At 48.7% G+C, this 6,900-nt stretch overlaps 1 pseudogene; it reads right to left on the reverse strand.

Moving 5' to 3' along the window:
* Positions 1–1,754: 1,754 nt before the first annotated feature.
* Positions 1,755–6,562, reverse strand: LOC144179942 (Na(+)/citrate cotransporter-like; annotated as a pseudogene).
* Between the last annotated feature and the right edge of the window lie 338 nt (positions 6,563–6,900).

Genomic DNA, 6,900 nt, shown 5'->3' on the forward strand with positions numbered 1-6,900 from the left:
GCGTTGTTAACTCCAACGAACAGTGCTCTTGAATCAATGGATGTTATATGCTGTACTTATACTACAAACTCTTACGGAACTAGTCAACCGAAGGGGGCGGGTCTTCTGATGTTCCGGTAGTATGAGCGCGCACTTGACCCACACACGTTCCAGGGGATTGATTCGCCTAACTGTAGAACAGTCTGTGTTACTGCTGTCCACCAGTTTCCCACCATCGACGCACACTTTAGTGTGGGACAATATCAGAGAGCATAAGTGCCCGGTGAAAACAAATGTCCAAAAGCTAATTTTCTCCGTAAAGGAAATAACAATTGTAGCAGCTCGTACGCGCAGCATCGAACAGTTAACGCTACGCGCATCACCATTCATAATGTGTGGGGTTTTCATTTTAAATAATTTAATTGGAAACACAAGCGTACGTCATTAGGAGTATAACGTGGATGTGATTACCACGAGCATAAATACAAGACATAAGCAAAGATGATAATTGAAATTTACCTTTTGTAGTTGGTGCGCATGCAAAACATTTTATGGCTGTAAGCAGTAAGAACAAAAGCGTGTTCAGAAAGCGACTGGAAGCTTCAGTGGTTATTTGGCAACCATACAGGCACATAGTTCTGATGTTGAATCAGATATTTCGGACATAATTGTTTCTTTGGGTCGAAAGGCAGTTCAGCACGTAACCAGAGAAACGATGAAGTGCCACTCAGGTTATGCACACGACACAACATAAGACTCTGTCAACCAGCTTCCTGTTGCCTTGAACAATCACCCGCGTAGAAACAGTGCCGCCAGCGCTGGAACTGTAAGGGACGTTTTGCAACACTGACCATATAAAAACGGTGCCCCGTTGTGGATAGTTCTTATGGGAGCACTAGCATCACGTCCACTGAGCTTGGCGTTGATATATACTCAATATTGTCACGAAGACAAGGACGATGCAGTTGTGTTGAATGAGAAACCCGTTTATTGGAGCGAACTTGTGCTCCCCTAACAACTCAAAAGAATACAGAGGCGGCGAAGCAGCGGTCAACAAAGTGACTTGCACAGGCGAGTGTCGTCGAATCGAATGCCCCGGCGTCCGCACTGCAGGCTTTTTATCTTTTGGCGCGCGTGGTTCTCGAAACGTCGATTCGCATCGAGAACATAGTAGATCCAAGAAGATTATTCTGGGCTGTTCACGTTAGATCGGAATGCTCTCCCTATCACAACAGATAACACATGCGGCACAGAAAGAAAGAATGGAACACGCGCTTCCCTTGGCGCAGAGATAACACAGACCGGCGCAGCCGGGCGGTAAAAGCAAAACACAAATAAACAAACCCAATGTATGGTTCGCGGCAATATTTTTGAGTAGAGATAACTCACTGACTCTGTTCGGATCACTCCGCAGCAGTATGCCGTTGTGTGGGCATTCAAGAGTGGAACCACATAAGAAACGATAACAAAAAAAGGCTGACAGAATAACAAAAACTGTCATCAATATTAGAAGGATCCTAACACTGAAAGAAACACACGCATAAAAACTACGACGGAGACGGTCAGTGCACTCAGATATTAGTGTCGCCCGCCGATGTTAGGTGTGGTTTTAAAATGCGATCGCGGGTATGAAGTACCAATAAAACTGTTCGCTTTCTTTACAAGAACTGCAGGGTTTTGCGAGTACTAAAATTACTGCAGTCAGGCATTGTGCATATGGTAGAAAGAAAAAAAATCCGTGAAGCGAACACGCAACGCTGTGCAAAATCGGGGCGTTAGAATATCGAGCTGCTGACTGCCGTGGAAGAGTTCTCTCCGCCAAGTCGATAGACGCGCTCCTTAAGGTAAAGGTAGTCCCAGCACCACGTGTTGTAGGCCAGCATGACAATAAGGCCGCAACCGATCATCATGACGATGCCGGGCAGGACGAACTCGTCCTCCTGCAGGTCCCTGTAGTCGGTCACGTACTCGCTCACGGGCGTCGCTGTGGTGGTCATGAAGCCGAAGGCGGAGCCCAGCGCGAATGGCATGACGAAGTACATGGGGTGCACGCGCATGGCGTCCGCCATGTGGCCCAGCAGCGGCGAGAAGATGATGATGTTGTTCAGCGAGTTGTTGATCTCGGCCAGAACCAGGGCCACAGCACCGACGAGGAACTGCAGCGCCAAGGTGGACGTGAACAGGTGGTGGGGGAGCAGCCAGTCGACGGACTGAAGCAGGTTGCAGCGTGCGATCAGCTTGGCCACGCACACTCCGGCGCCCATGGTGACGACGAAGGCCCACGAGATGCTGCGCACCGCGTGCTGGAAGGAATGCATGCGCGCCCTCTTGTTGGCCCTGGCTCGTCGGGGGGGCTTCCAGTCGCGGATGTGCGACGTCATGTACATCACCATGAGGGCCAGGGAGGGCCAGGATAACGCATGTGTTCTCGTTGAAGATCGAGTCCTCCGGCTCGGTTCCCATCTCATCGTAGTAGTGGTGCGACGCGACAATGGCAACGTCCAATCCTACGAGCGTGACAAGCGTAGAGATCTCGGTGTAGCTCACCGGGCCAAGCTTCGCGAAGCGTCGGTAGATGACGTCTTCGAAAGGGCGCTTGGAGATGTGGTTGCTGGAGACCACGTCGCTGGCATAGCACACCGAGAGCACGCACCAGAGGAGGAAGGAGCAGAGCACTGTGAGCGGCAGGTGGCAATGGACGCACTTGTAGATGGTGATGCGGCGGTAGCCATGTAGGCTCCATGCTCCATGTAGGCCTTGACGAACAGGTTGCCGCCGCAGCCCACCACGGAGCCCATGCTGCCCAGCACGGCCGAGTACGAGATGGCGATGAGCAGGCCTTTCTTGACGGTGAAGAACTCGCTCAAGATGCGGATCACGTCGGGGATGACGATGCCGCCCTCGATGAGGTAGTGCACCTGCATGATGGGTGTGCTGATGCCCTTGGTGCGGTGCAAGTAGCGCGTGCGCAGTTCGAGCACGTGGAACAGCCGGTTTTCCTGTATGTACTGGATGGCCTCCATGGCGATGGACAGCACGATGGCCGTGGTGCGCACCGCATTGGTCCACATGGACACCAGCGTGGTGGTGATCACGAAGCCGCCCATGATGAAGCCCGGCTTGCCGCCGAACACCAGCAGGAAGGTCAGGATGAGCCGCTTGTGCAGGTTGGGGGTCTCCACGCCGTTCACCACGAGGGCGTACCTGTGAGTCAAGCGTTATAGCGTTGGGTTTCGTTAAGTACTCTAGCTCCATCAACACGCAGGACACATATGCTCGCAAGAGTTAAAACCTAGGGATAAATAGGGACGGGATACCCCTTCCGAGAATTCTGAGGAGAGCAGCAATTTAAACATCCAGGAAATAAGCAGTGCTAGCTATTTCTTTCACTGTATTCGAACTTTATTTTAGAACTCTTTACGTTCCGATGCTTTTGATACCAGGTTAAACAACAAAGATGATATACTGTATTTATTTCAGCGACTGCCCGGCTATCTAAATGACCTGCTAACGTCCTAAATATTTTCATTTCTGCGTTCCTAATATTTTCAGTGGCTATCTCTCTCTGGAGTAGATACATAGCATTATGCTGGTTCGACATAAACAAAAATTTACCCGGACACTTCAGACTCCAACGTCGTTTGAGGTGAAATTGATTGATTGTGGGGTTTAACGCGCCGACGCAACGCAGGCGATGAGGCGCGCCGTAGTGGAGGGCTCCGGATTAATTTTGACCACCTGGGGATCTTTAACGTGCGCCGAAATCTCGTACACACGGGCGTTTTTGCTTTTCACCTCCATCAGAAAAGCGGCCGCCGTGGCCGGGAATCGAACCCGCGACCTCGTGCTCAGCGTTTGAGGTGAAAGCCAAACACACCATTCTCACAAGAACCTATTACATAATACACGTCCACGCATCGACATAGCAGCCAGCCTATTCAACCATCGTTGAGCCATCTTAATTCTCCTAAATCTACTTTAATCCACCAAAATCTACCTTATTTCATCCTAATCCACCCTATTGTTTCATTAATTCGTCTTAATCGCTCGTAATCTATGCTAGCTCGGTTTATCCCACATTATTCTCTTTTAACGTATACCATTACTAAATACTAAAATCCACCATAATTCCTTGTGTCCACCTAAATCTCTCGTAATTCATTCTAATATCTTATCTAGCTTAATTCATAATTATCCCATTTTACTAATATTCAAAACCAACTCTTAAATCCCATATTCATCTTAATCCAGTCTAATGTATCTTAAGCCACTTCAGTAATTGTTAATAAAAATGACTCATCAATCGCTAACTATCTTGCCATTACCTGTAATGACGGGTCATTATTGAGGTGGGAGCCTTACATGTATTTCCAAGCTCAAAACGTCACCGTCGTCATCGTTGACGTAAGCAAATAGTACCAAAATGACTGCTCTGTAAAGGTAATAAAACGCATCTGGTTTGATGTGGGATTGGAACCCCGCCTTACACAGCAGGACCCAAGCGCATTACCACTGCCCCAACTCGGCGCCCTGCCAAGGGGCTGTTCGTCGGATGGCCCCATGAATTTCGCCGTAAACAGCCAAACTCCATTGACCAATAAAGTTTGGCAGTTAGATGAGCACCCATAAATTTGTACGATAAACGTGGGGAAACGGCAACGTTGTTCCAGACGAAAAAAAAGTTAGCATGTTTTTGTTTGAAAGTGAGAAAAAATTTTATGTGGGTGGATTAGGGGCGTAAGCCATCACTCATAGCATTTTAAATTAAAGTTTATAGTTTTCGAAATGCGATCTGGTTTGCAGCATTGCAGAAATTTTAGGGCTGTACGCGCCAAAGCTACGTGTGGACTATGAAGTGTGCCGTACTAGAGGACTCTGGAACAATTTTAACCACCCGAGGAACTTCCTAAATCTGCACACACGGCGTTTTCGCCTTCCGCTTTCACCTGGAAAGCAGCCACAGCGTTTGGGATCGAACCCGCGTCCTTGGGTAGAGCAGAATAACGACTGAGCCACCGAGCCACCAGGACGGGCGCAACAAAACACAATTGTCTGGGAACTATCGGATCCAAGAGGATAAGTTCAGGATATGCTTAAATGAAATCAATTATAACCGCGCACGAAGTACACTACCCGGATAAATACAAGAAAAGTAGTGTCAAAATGAGAGGAAGTGTTATTTGCTACTGCGACTTTTGGTGTAGGTAATTATTCTACTTCCTATTTTTTCTACTTGCTTAGTTATTGAACATTCGCAGATAAGGTGGTTCCCCCAATGAGCACGGTTAATAATTTCCGTAAAGTGCGCCGATAGAGTGTGGCATGCGCTTACGTGCGCAACGGCGCCGTCACTCTTTACGATATGTTGTCGGGCACTCCTCTTATTGTCGTCTCACTGACTGCACAAAACTAGAGTTCAAGCAAGTCTGTGATAAAGAGCCAGTGCTGGTTATGTGACGTTTAGTTGGCAACAAGCACTGAAAACAACTGGGATGGTTTATTCTCTTCATAAATAGGCGACACAGCGAGTGGTTTACTACAAGCCGAAAAGTGACTTTACAATTCCTGAACGGCAGCGAAGGCATTCCCCTTCCTCTGCAATTGCATTCAACAGCTCGTCAGCCGTGCTGCCACAGTCATTTTTTCTGGAGAGGTGCATTTTCATTATTCCCCGGACGTTCTCGATGGGGTTCAGGTCTTCCCCGCTCGGAGGCCACCACAGCTGAAGCCACGCGTGGTCCTCCGGGAGAGCGCTCACTGTTCGCGCTGTGTGGACAGGGCTTTGGCCTTGTTGAAAAAGGAAACACCCGTCCACGAATGGGCCATCCAGAACGTCGGGCACAAGAGTCGTCGCAGTACTTGGGAGCGTTGAATCTTCATCGCGGACTTGTTTGAACGCCACTTTTCAGTACAGCCAATAAGATGGCAATAAAAGAAGCGCCCGACAACATATGGCAAAGATGAGCGGCACCGTGCGCGCGTAACGGTGCCACACGCTATCGGCCACTGCCAAAAATCGTGCCGCTCGCTCGGAGCCCCGCGCACCGCGCCGCCGGGTGCCACATTCAAGAGAAGCGAACCGCTGCGGCCGAGATCGAGAAAACTGACATTATATTGACTGGACTGGAACATGAATGCACCCTCGGCTATCTCGACAGCAGGCGCTCGGCCGGAAGGCGTCGCGCCGATAGTTATCGCGCACCGCTCCCTTGGTTCGATTTATTTTGTGACCGACAGTACATGCGTGTACGTATCGTGCACGCGTGCTTGCATTAGTGCATGCCTGATTGTGTAAAAAATCTCCCTCAGTGTGCATCTGCCGAATGTATGTCTGAATCGGAGAATATCGAAATAACTCCTCTTGTTACCTCTATAAAAATGTCCCCAGATTGCTCAATATAAATTTTGCCAATAACAGACTTAAGCAATTTTATAGGTTATTAGTTTGCTTTGCTCCGCTTATATTTTATTCGATAGCAGCGTACCATGTACTCATGAAGAAAAGCATGGTGGTGGACGTGTAGTCCTGCAGCAGCTCCTTGGCCGAGTAGTTGAGGAACGGTGGGGCCAGGATTATCGGCATCAACGCCTCGATCGCCGGAGAGATCGACTGCGCGGGGAAGACGGTCAGTGGAACGGAAAAGGGGATTTTCGATCATATAAGTAAAAAGATACATGTTACTTCGAGACGTCAAAACAACAAACAAGCAGTAATTAGGTCTTACACTCACACATGGCATACATCGCAATCGCAATGTGTAGTTTCTGCTTTTCACTGAACTATAGCCCTCAGTTATAGGCATGCTACCCTAACAGCAGGGACTACGCAAGGCTTGTAAAGAGCAATCGAGTTTTGTTGACCGCTGTGTTACGTATAGCATATCAGTCAGCGTATGGAAGCTCATGTCAAAATATATGTGC

The sequence above is a fragment of the Haemaphysalis longicornis genome, unplaced genomic scaffold (assembly GCF_048455015.1).
Source record: "Haemaphysalis longicornis isolate Haplotype H1 unplaced genomic scaffold, Haemaphysalis longicornis Haplotype H1 scaffold_4, whole genome shotgun sequence".
NCBI classification, from domain to species: Eukaryota; Metazoa; Arthropoda; class Arachnida; order Ixodida; family Ixodidae; genus Haemaphysalis; species Haemaphysalis longicornis.